The 11,441-nt window shown below is 40.3% G+C and overlaps 1 long non-coding RNA gene across 4 annotated transcripts; it reads right to left on the bottom strand.

The window, feature by feature from the left end:
* Positions 1-1,145: 1,145 nt before the first annotated feature.
* Positions 1,146-3,416, bottom strand: LOC126595092 (uncharacterized). 4 transcript variants are annotated; one of them, XR_007613509.1, is made up of 4 exons: positions 2,982-3,411; positions 2,067-2,805; positions 1,812-1,892; positions 1,146-1,588 (listed from the first exon to the last, which is right to left on the bottom strand). It is a non-coding gene; the product is annotated as an uncharacterized LOC126595092 (long non-coding RNA). The 4 variants fall into 4 exon arrangements; XR_007613507.1 differs by having other exon boundaries at positions 2,583-2,805; positions 2,982-3,406; XR_007613508.1 differs by having other exon boundaries at positions 1,812-2,805.
* Between the last annotated feature and the right edge of the window lie 8,025 nt (positions 3,417-11,441).

Below are 11,441 nucleotides of genomic sequence, written 5' to 3'. Positions count from 1 at the left end.
ATTCAAGCAAAATCCATGCTGTCTATTCACATCTCAGAAGCTCACTTCTTTAGGAAGATAGGTAGAATGGGTAGCTGCCCACGTTTTAGCCTTCAAGTTTCAGACCATCTAGTTATCTTGAAAAAGAATGGGGCCATTGCCTTTGAAATTTAGCACGATCGAGTAGCATTTTCATGGCCACATTCCATTCCAGAAAGGATGCAGTGCTCATCGGTTGTATCTTTTCTGCACCTACTGTTTGCTGTAAATATACACAAACAGCAGGTTTCTTGTTTTCCTTAGGTACGTACACAGACTATTTTTAGATAAAGGCTAATGGATCTACTAGTTCTATCACTTGGTTATCTCATTGTTTAGAGTTCTATGCTGAAATTAACAAGCGGCTAGTTAATTACATGGTTGAACTTAACTAATCAAGATTAAGAACTTATACCCTCAATTTGGTATATGATGGATATACAGTCTCTCTTTTGATGACCAACGAAACAGGAGGATTCGAATAGGTTCTTTTTCGATATTAGAAAGAGAAGTATTGCTAATTGGTTTATATGGCAACTCTTGCCTAATTAATTATATAAAACGAAGCATATATATCTTAAGAAGACTGATGAAGTTTATGTTATTTTTAGGTATATGCGTGGTATAGCGCATATGTGCTTAGACCAATTGGCTTTGGTAGAGTCTTATATAGTTACACTCATATTTCGGTTTCTCATCTTTTTACAGTAAAGTGGTTATTGGTTAGAAGAAAAATTTATTGTGCTCTATAGTATAAAATACTCCAAATATTTTAAGTTTTAACCATTAGCTAATCAAGATTTAACGATTAAAAAATTCAAAATATCTAATACTCTATACTACTGATTAGAATATCACTTTCACTAGTAGAAAAAAGCTCATCTACCACGGTCAATGCCCGTAATAGATTGCAATCCACCACGGGCACTGTGCCCGTTAGTAATCTGGATGTGATAGAAAGTCTTAGTTTCTACCACGGACTATGCCTGTTGTCAAATGTGAGATAAACACGGATTGTGCCCGTGGTAGATTGTGATCTAACACCACATTCATTATAGCCGTTGTGAATTACAAATTGACCACGGCTAATGACCGTCATAAAAAAATTTCCAAAAATAAAAAAAATATAATAATAATAAATCATTTAATATATAAACAAATTTACTACAATATAATAATTACATAAACAAATCGCAAAATCAAATATTACAAACTGCACACTAAAGCTAACGATGAGTTATACTAGAAATACCAAACTATCCACAAAGTATCAAATATGCCTCCAATAACAAGAACACTTGAAGACTTCAGATTTCTTTGAACATCTCCAAACAAAGGACCTTGGGAGTGAACTACTGCCCCTAATACTTGAGCCTCAACAATTGCTGCCTCTCTATTTGCATGGACATAAGCATATGGATCACAAGAAAAAAAATCTTGGTACTCGTATGGGTGGAAATATACATTTGATCTCAATCAAGAAAAGTGAATAGAGTTTCTGCCTCTAAACCTTTCTACTCATGCATTCCTTTGCAATTGAACTCTTGACAAAATTATAATAAGAGGAGTCCTTGAGAAAAGATAAACACATGATTAGATTATGAACCTACTAAATAGAGCCACTACGTATAATTCTGCAAATATATACTATACAAGATTAACCAAACCAATACCATAAACATAGATTTTATTTTTTTATAAACCATAAACAATAGTAACCATATCGAAAGTAAAATCTAATAAACAAAAGATATTTCAGAAATTGAAATTATAGAAATATACAGAGGACGCACCTGTAGAAGTTAAACATAGAATCACAATTTCATCAATGGTGAAGATTCGCCGCCTAGAATTTAATTGATCTGTACGATTCACTGTAGTGCAAAATAGCATACATATCAAATATACCTCAATTCATTGTTTTTCCTTCCTTGTTTTGTTTATTTTTAAATGAAAGCTTAATAATTCAAGAGTAACTTGCAAATTGTAATAAGTTTAATAACCCTGAATAACAAAAGCAATAGTAAAAGAAAAAGAAGCATTAAGACCTTTAAACTAGCAAAACCCAGCCACTTGCAAAACATCTATATTGGCAGAATTAGCCAAATTTCAACCCCTTGTTCCTTCTTTCTACTTCTATTAGTCACTATAATAGCAGTTCACCAACAAAAGGCCAAAAAATTAGGAAAACAAACAAAAATAGGTTCAAAGATAGCATCGTTGAGTCTTCGAGGACATCAAAATTGAAAATGAGAGCGGGACCAATTGAGGGAGATCCTTCACATATAAATTTGTCAGAAACCAAAACTATACAAACAATTCACTTATCAAAGAAAAACAATGTCTCACATCAGTAATTCAAAGCTAGAATCCCATTATCGTACCCCGGTTAGCACCATTTTCATACTAATCAGCATCCTCAAAGCAAATTCTTTACCAATCAGTGCATACCAACGTCAATTTAAGTTCACAATTCATCAAGAATGCCACTTTTAATAACTACAGCTACAAATGTAAAGCAAACCAGTTCCAAAAAATAACAGAAAGTGTGAATGTAAATGTACCTCAGCCAGGTCGAGATGCAAATCGTCTTTTAAATGGAAAGTTAAAAACAGACAGCAAGCCCTGCAAGGCCTAGGACAACTTGAACAAAATACCATGGCAACAGCCACATTGTCAGGGCACAATTCGACCCCGAAAAATTTCACACTGCTCGTTCTATGCTTGGTCATGCTTGGAGAAGGCATGCTTGCCTCCTAGTTATCAACATATCCCTTTCTCTTGCACCTTATCGTATTGAACCAAAACTAAGTAAAGCTTTAATCTTTATCACATTTAGCCAAAATTGAATTGTAAAAAACATACTTATTCATAATTACACTTTAATTGCAGAATAATCACGGTATCATTTCAAAAAACGGAATTAAATTTTAATATATTTACAAAGAAATCGAGAGACATACTAATCCTGGAATTGAGGAATGGCTGGTCATCCAAGTCGAGCCAGCGACTGGGCGAGGCCATGGGGACGACGACCGACATGTTGTTCTCTAGAGAAAGCTTCTGGCGGGCTCTGCGTCAGTGACGAGTTCTTGTGTGGGCGCCGGATAGAAGATGGTTGCGATTTCGAAGAAGAGGGGGGCGGGGGCTTTGGAGAGAGAAATGAGTAGTTTGGAGATTTCAGAGAAACCGTCGAAGGAAGCGAATGGGTGAGACTGGGTGGTTGGTGGTATCAGATCTGGAATTGGTATATAGATTGGGTTTAAGATAGAGTTGGTTCTGATAACAAATTTGAGAGTAATATTAAATAAATTAACCTACAACATTCATATACCGTGATTGATTTCAAGAAGGCGCTGTGATTAAATTTATTTCAACAACGGGCTACCCTCGTGGTTATATCAAATAACTGCAACAAGCTTTACTTGCACGTTATTATTCTAACATGTTCTATTACGGGCCAATTTTGCCCGTTGTTAAAACCATTTACTCACAACAGACTTTAAATGTCCGTGGTAATATTGGATATTCTACAACGAGTCTTTTATGTCCGTGGTGAATTAACTGTGATAAATGTGGTGCTGTCTTGTAGTGTTTGTAAGAAAAAACTCTTGGTGTAATACCATGAATTGAACGCTATGCTATTTGTGGATGCAAATTTCTTCATTCTTGTTCTTGGACAAAATTGCACCTGCAAAACAAATAACACCTTAGGTCAAGGCCAAGAGCCTCACGCTCCCACGATGAATGGGGGGCTTTGGCCGAAGAACCTCCGATGCCAAAGTTAGAATTTTGAGGGAAAAGTGTTTGGAGAATTTAGAGAATTTAGCAAGAGAATTGGAGTTGAGTTTTGGAGAGAATGAAGGGGTTTATATAGGGGTGTGGCCGGCCACCTTGGGAGGAGATGGACCGGCCACTTAGATGGATGTGTGGGTCAAGTTCATGAATTGTGTTTAATTAGCAAATTAATTGAATAATTAATCAATTAATTAGCTAATTAATATAATAAAAATGAATGATTTAGGGGTTACATTGTGGAGAAGATATGATGAGGGATGGATGCAATAGGTTATAAATAAATACCTATTTGGGCACTTTTGACTTGATTAAGGGATGATTGTCCATTGCTCGTGCGTAGGAATTTCAGTGTGCCTCGAAGGTAATTTTGTCCCTTTAACCCAAAAATCCACGTGTCGCCTCTTGATTATTTTTTGCACCGTAAATGCCCCCACACCTGTTGGGCTGCTCGCAAAAAATGGCAGCAGGTGTAGAGATCTTTTTGCTTTGGGAAACTTAAGATTGTTTCCTGTTTTGATGCAGATTCCCTCTTGAATTGGAAATTAGATACTTCTAGGAAAGGGAAATAAATTTCTCTCAAAGCCTATTTAAGTCCACCTTAAGTGGATTATTAATTCAACATTGGAGAGCGATTTATTTTACCCTACAAGAGAAAGAGAGAGAGCTTAGAGGATATTTGTTCCCCCTCCTCTAGCAATCTTCTAAATCTTGCCTATGCAAAGGATCGTCTTTCGTCGCTTGCTTCGTCTTCTTCGTGCCGCACATAGGTAAGAAAAATTTAATTTTCCTTATCTTTTTCTTGATGTATTTAACACAATACATTGAAATGAAACAAAGCTTATTTATTGATATGTCCGATAAGTTACAAATATGTACATATACATGAGTCAAAATAAACAAACAAGAGGGAGCCTTCACAAAGGTTGCTTAGGAGAAGTCTCAATAGTCGGTAGAGCCCTAAAAAGAGAAGGCACCGGATGGGGATCATTCGGAGCCTCTGTACTGGACAGAACCTTAGAAGGAGGAGGCATCGGAGGTTGATCATTTAGAGCTTCATTACGCAGTACAGCCCCAGAAGACAAAGGCAATAAATGCCTTTGGAACAAACCCACAAACCTCTGATGATCAAGTAAAATCTGACCATCAGATTCCTTCATCTGGTCAAGCTTCCTCTTCATGTTTGTAGCATAGTCATGTGCGAGCCGGTGCAACTGTTTATTCTCATGCTTGAGCCCTCTAATCTCCTGTATGAGACTCATCACTTCAGCCGCCAATGATTCAACTTGGCGGGTTCGAGCAAATAGGCGTTGGGCCATATTAGACACAGAACCTGCACATTGAACACTGAGAGCCAGAGAATCCTTAACAGCCAACTCATCAGACCGTTTGGAAAGTAGTCTGTTATCTTTGGAAGTGAGAAGGTTCCTGGCCACCACCGTAGCGGTCATATCATTCTTCATCACGGAATCCCCAACGGTAAGATGACCAGTAGGGGATAAGAAGGATGGGTGCCATACGTTGTCTAGAGAAGGCATGGCTGCCTCTTCAACAAGGTTCAAGTCAAAACGACGGTCGGAGGGGCCAGATATTTTCAAAGGTGTTGAAGAGAGAAGAGGTCGGACAAATCAAGATCTTAGAAGTGCAAGAAGGGAGCTTCTACTGGTGGAGATTCAAGTGTGCTTTGGAACTTAATGTCAACCTCTATAAAAATCTGCACTCGACGGAGCTTCAGAAATTGAATAGGCACCTGCTCAGAAATCAAAAAGGCGTTTACTTTCTCAAAAGTTAGGCTGCTCAGAGACTACGAGAGCCAATCTCAGAAATCGAAGAGGCGTTTGCTTTCTCAAAAGTTAGGCTACTCAAATACCACGAAGGTTGATCTCAGAAATCGAAGAGGCGCCTGCTTTCTCAAAAGCTGGGTTGCTCAGAGACCACGAGGGCTGATCTCAGAAATTGAAGAGGCATCTGCTTTTTCAGCCTTGTCAGCACCTGTCACAGGCACACTCAGCTTTGCGGAAATTACGAGCATTATGTCGAAGATTTCTAATGAAGTAGAAAGCACGTGAATCTTACTGTTCAATCATCCACTTTCCACATGCAACATCAGCTCATGGGTACCACAGATAACTTTGCCAAAGATCTCTGACAAAGTTTAGACACGTGAAGCTTGCAGCTCCTACTACATCACTATGACCAAGAAGGGAAAAAGAATAGCAAAGAAATAGCACTAACAAAGTTTAGACACATAAATTTTGAAGGTCTAGCTACCATATTATTACCCACAAGGGTAAAGGAACAGCACCACTGCTGGATAATTGGAAAGTCCTTGTGTGTCAACCTCTGTGCTCCGTGGCAAAGTAGACTAGCAAACATGCCCAACAAGATTGCTTACTCTAAATTCGAAGAGGCACCGCCATCCGAATCTCGAGAGCCAGACTCCCAACATGATTACTTTTTCAAAAATTGAAGAGACACCGCTCTCTGAATCTTGAGAGCCAGACTCCCAGCAGAATTGCTTTCTCAAAAATTGAAGAGGCACTGTTCTCCGAATCTTGAGAGCCAGATCCCCGACAGGATTGCTTGTTCGAAAACCGAAGAGGCATCGCTTTCTCAACTTCGAGAGCCAGATCTCCTTGGATAAAGCTTGTCTGTAATCTTCACACACAACATCAGCTTTCCAGATACCACAAACCACTTTTTCAAAGTGCTCTGACAGAGTTAAAACACGTGAAGCTAGCAGCTCCCACTACCGTGCTATGACCAAGCAGGGTAAAAGAATAGCATTACTACTTATTATTAGGGAGACTCTTATATATGTCGACCTCCATCCTCAACGGATAGGTAAACCTGCAAAAATGCTCAACCCTTCCTCATATCTGAGAGGGCACTCCCAACGAAGCCTCTCGAAATACTCAGCTTTCTTTCCCCCCGATAATACCTCTGCAAACAAGCTACACCAGAGCAAGAATATCTCATATCATCAGGGTTAAAAGCAAGAGTATCCCATATCATACTTTTTCCCTGTCTTTTCCTTTGGCCTTGTTCTTACCTGCAAAACAAGGAGAAAGAAAGCAATCAATCAGCACTTGGAATCAAGCTTCCAGTCAGGAGCTGACTGCCTGGAACCCCTTACCTGATTACTTACCTGGCCTTGCTCTCGAGTACTCATCTTCAACATCTTATGCTTCCAGAGAAGATACCACATCTACCTGAGGAACAGATTGGGCAAGTGAGAAGGATACAAGGAAGCATGTGGAGACAAGCGTAACAGATCATGTGCCGATACATCCACTACTTTGTCAACAACAAAAGTATCCCATATCAGCAGGGTCGAACGTACTCTAGATTTGATGGACTTGTTTTGACCCTCAAATTCTTCAGTTAGCCTTATACTCTGGAGGAAACCAGAAAACCCTCCAGCCCAGTTCAAGAATAAGCCTGTGGAAAGTTACTTCTTCAAAAGCAAAAGTATCTCATATCATATCTTCTCCTTTTTCTTCTCTTTATCCTTCATGCTGCCTGCAAGATAGGGAGAATAAGAACAATCAGCCGGAACTCGAAATCAAACTTCTAATCTGGGACTGACTACTTGGAGCTTTGATTGCTTACCTTGTCTGTCACCTCTTTCAGCAGATCCCTTAGCTCGGCGACTTGGGGGACTCCTACTACATGGTTTGTATCACGCTTGACCAAGCCTGAAACTACAAGTAAGCTTCAAGTGAAATTGATACATTAACTTGTGCATCTCCACCAGTTAAAGATACCACCCTTGGATGGAGGAAGAGTACTTCCAAAGAAAATGCCACATCTACCTATGAGACAGATAAGGCAAGTGAAGACGATACCACACTTCGGTACTTAGAAGTTTCGTGATTACGAGATCATTTTCCCACAATATTTCCTAATGTCATTTGTACTAAATCATTCACTTCTACTCACTAAAGGAGAGCTTGAACCTATGTACTTGTGTAAACCCTTCACAATTAATGAGAACTCATCTACTCCGTGGACGTAGCCAATCTGGGTGAACCACGTACATCTTGTGTTTGCTTTCCTGTCTCTATCCATTTACATACTTATCCATACTAATGACCGGAGCAATCTAGCGAAGATCACAAACTTAATACTTTTTGTTGTACCAAAGTTCTCACTGATTTTGTGCATCAACAATCCTTAAGTCCTTACCTTTTTGCGTTGGTAATGGATGAGTTAATAGGACATATTCAAGATGATATTCCTTAGTGTATGCTTTTCGCAAACGATATAGTGTTGATAGATGAAACTCAGGAAGAGGTAAATGCGAAGCTTAACCTTTGGAGAAAAGTATTGGAATCTAAAGGTCTTCACCTAAGCTGATCAAATACAGAATATATGGAGTGCAAGTTCAGTGCAAATGGAGGCCAAAATGAGTTAGGGGTGAGGATCGGAGATCAGGAAATACCAAAGAACGACCGTTTTCACTACCTAGGATCTATCTTGCAAAAGAACGGAGAATTAGATGGAGATCTCAAGCATAGAATACAAGCTAGATGGATGAAATGGAAGAGTACATCTGGCATGTTGTGTGACCGTTGTAAGTCATTGAAGCTCAAGGGGAAATTTTATAGGACGGTAATAAGGCCGGCGATGTTGTATGGCACAGAATGTTGGGCGGTGAAGCATCAACACGTACACAAAATGGGTGTAGTGGAGATGAGGATGCTTCATTGGATGTGTGGGCACACGAGAAAGGATAAGATTAGGAACGAGGATATCCGAGGTAAAGTAGGAGTAGCCGAAATTGAAGGAAAGATGAGAGAAAATCGGTTACGGTGGTTTGGACATGTGCAAAGAAGGCCTACTGACGCTCCGATTCGAAGATGTGACTACGGGACAGAGGTTCAGGGCCTAAAGGGTAGATGAAAACCTAGGAAAACTTTGGAAAAGACCCTAAGAAAAGACTTAGAGTACTTGGATCTAAGGGAGGACATGACACAAAACCGAGCGCAATGGCGTTCTAGGATTCATATAGCCGACCCCACTTATTGGGAAAAGGCTTTGTTGTTGTTGTTGTTGTTTTTTTTTCTTGGATAGTGTTGTCACAGGGCATCCGTAGGGGTGGTGCGGCATGTCGATTGGTAGGGGCCAGGAGTCTGCTAGGCATGGGCCAAAAAGGTGTTGTGGTAGGGACCACTGCTTGGGCTGCTCAACTTGGCTAGAGCCAATGGCATCTTGTGCAGCTGGGTCCGTGGATGGTGGCGCTGGGGCGCAATGCGAGGCAAGCTACATGGCTCATGTCCTTTGGGCTTTTAGACCTGATATGGGCCATGCCGGTGATTAAGAGAAATGAGGAGGTTGCAGGCCTCATAAGCTGCTAAAATGTTGGGCATGTAGGCCTCCTACTTGTTGGTCCGAGAGAAAAAAATGAGCGAAAAGCCAATATAGGTTGAGCTTTCTTGCTGAGTACTTTGAGTGACGTTGACTGCTTAGTTCTCTTCGCCGGGAGAAAGGTGGGCTACTCCCGAGATAAAAGGTAAAAAGGATCAAGGCGAATGCCTTGACTCATCTGATTACTGTTGTGAAGCCTACTGTGAATGAAGGTAGAAAGAAGAAATCTTCCCCTTTTACTCAAGAGATGTCGGTTGAGAAAAAACTGAAAACTTTATCCACTGCTCGTAGGGGTCCGCCTGTTGTCTAGAGGCTTGTGATTAACATGACTTTTTCCAATGGGAAGAAAAATGAGGCTGTTAGATCTGAGCATGTGGCGCCTACCATGTCGAGAATGGCTAGTACGATTGCTGATATGATTACTCAACGTAAAGGTCCTGTTATGCCCCAAATGCCAAAGTCTGTACCAAGACGTCCATTAGGAGCTAAGTCTGGTTCACCTTTGGATAGACTTGCTATTATGAAAAGCGATAAGGTGGACTATGTTGCTAAAGTGACGCCAAGGCCCACTCCCTTTGCTGTTAAGACTAATTCGCCTACTAAGAATGAGGAGACTGCTCGCGTGGGCAGCTGTTAGAAATTTGCTAAACCTGCTTTTTGGGGAGGCTGCTAAGATCTATGCACTTTCGAAACCAGATCTGCTTGAAGACGTGGACGTTTATGCCAAGTTTGTCGATGGGGTTAAAGGGATTGTTTGCCCAAGTTCCTTTGTGAAGTATGCAGCCTAGTGTAGGAAAACTGCTCTACTTGCAAAGATGCAGAAGACGGCTATTCTGACAGTCGAGTCTATGCTCCTTGACCAAGAGGATACCAAGGCTACCAGGAGGTGGCAAAGGTTGTGGTAGCCGAAGCTTATTCTTCTACCGAGAAGATCGAGAGGTTGGAATCTGAGCTTGTTGCTTTGAAGGGGTCTAATATTTCTACCCCCACTTCTATGCAGCTTGAGACTGCTCGCCCAGAGATTGTTAACTTGAAGACTAGGCTTGATGCGATCCAAGTTAAGTATGAAAGTGCAAAAAATGAGATTGGATGTTACATACCTCAGATTCAAGATCTTAAGTTTGTAGTTTATGAGCTTCGTTTCGCTGCTTATGCAAATGATGAAGAGTTGATTACTGCTTATAATCAAGTGATCCACTTCAAGAGAACTGTCGATAGGCTTGAACCCCAAGTGTTGGAACTTCAAGGTGTACTGAAGATCAACGAAAGTCTGAAGAATGAAGTGGATAAGCTGCAACGAGTCCGTGTTGGTCTGCTCGATGAGAACGAGCAGCTAAAGGGTGAAAAGGCTGGGCTTGAGGTTTCGAGACCTTTTTTATTTCTCCGGAAGACATGTTTGTTTGCCTTTACTTTTGAGGCCTCCATTAATGAAGTAGTCGAAAAGGTTGATGCCCAAGCTAGAGCAGCCGGGGGTGAAGCGCCGGATGATGCTACTGCTGGGAGTGTTGCGGCTGCTGAAGGTATGGCAGTCGAGTAGTCGTGGGATGTCCAAGTTGCTGAAAGGTAGTCTTCTAGGTAGCCTTTAGGATTTTCTTTGTGTTCCTTGTTGCTCTTGTTTTGCTTGAACTTCTTTCGCCTTGGCTAGTCGTTTATCAATTTTGCTAGAAAATTTAATAAACTTGCTGATGAGTCAATTTCATATTATATATTTTACTCTATTCTTAGTATATTTTGGAAGAATTTTGATACTTTGAATTGTATTTTCAATATATGACTTTTGACTTCCTCTAGAGCAAAATAGAACCAAATGGACGAATTTTTGGAGGACGTTCATGAGTCATTTAGCTTGATCATGTCAAAATATCATATTTTTCCATCATAGCAAAAGGAGCAATGCGCGGAGCTGGAATAGTGACTTTTGGGGCTTGAATTGCGTTTTTGGAGCCCAAGATGACCTCATATGGGTTTGTGGCCTTCTGGAGATGTGTTCAGAACGTCCTGATCTTCAAAACAATCTATCATGGTCGGATTTGGAGGATATTTGAGGCTAAAACATGGCTGGACAAGTACTTGGCAGATTATCCTAGCTTAATTAGGACTTTATTTTCTAAGATATTTTATTATTATTCTTAGTTTCCTAGTTGGAATAGAGGACCTGGTTTTTAGGGATTGTGCAATGGCATAGCAGGTTATATTGCTTTGTCATTCTTAGTTTTGGAGGTACGCTTGCTTTTATGAAACTTTGGAAACAGAGAGAA

Source organism: Malus sylvestris, chromosome 13 (assembly GCF_916048215.2).
Source record: "Malus sylvestris chromosome 13, drMalSylv7.2, whole genome shotgun sequence".
In the NCBI taxonomy this organism is placed as follows: domain Eukaryota; kingdom Viridiplantae; phylum Streptophyta; class Magnoliopsida; order Rosales; family Rosaceae; genus Malus; species Malus sylvestris.
Note: the sequence above shows the minus strand (reverse complement) of the source record. Positions and strands in the feature narration are given on the sequence as shown.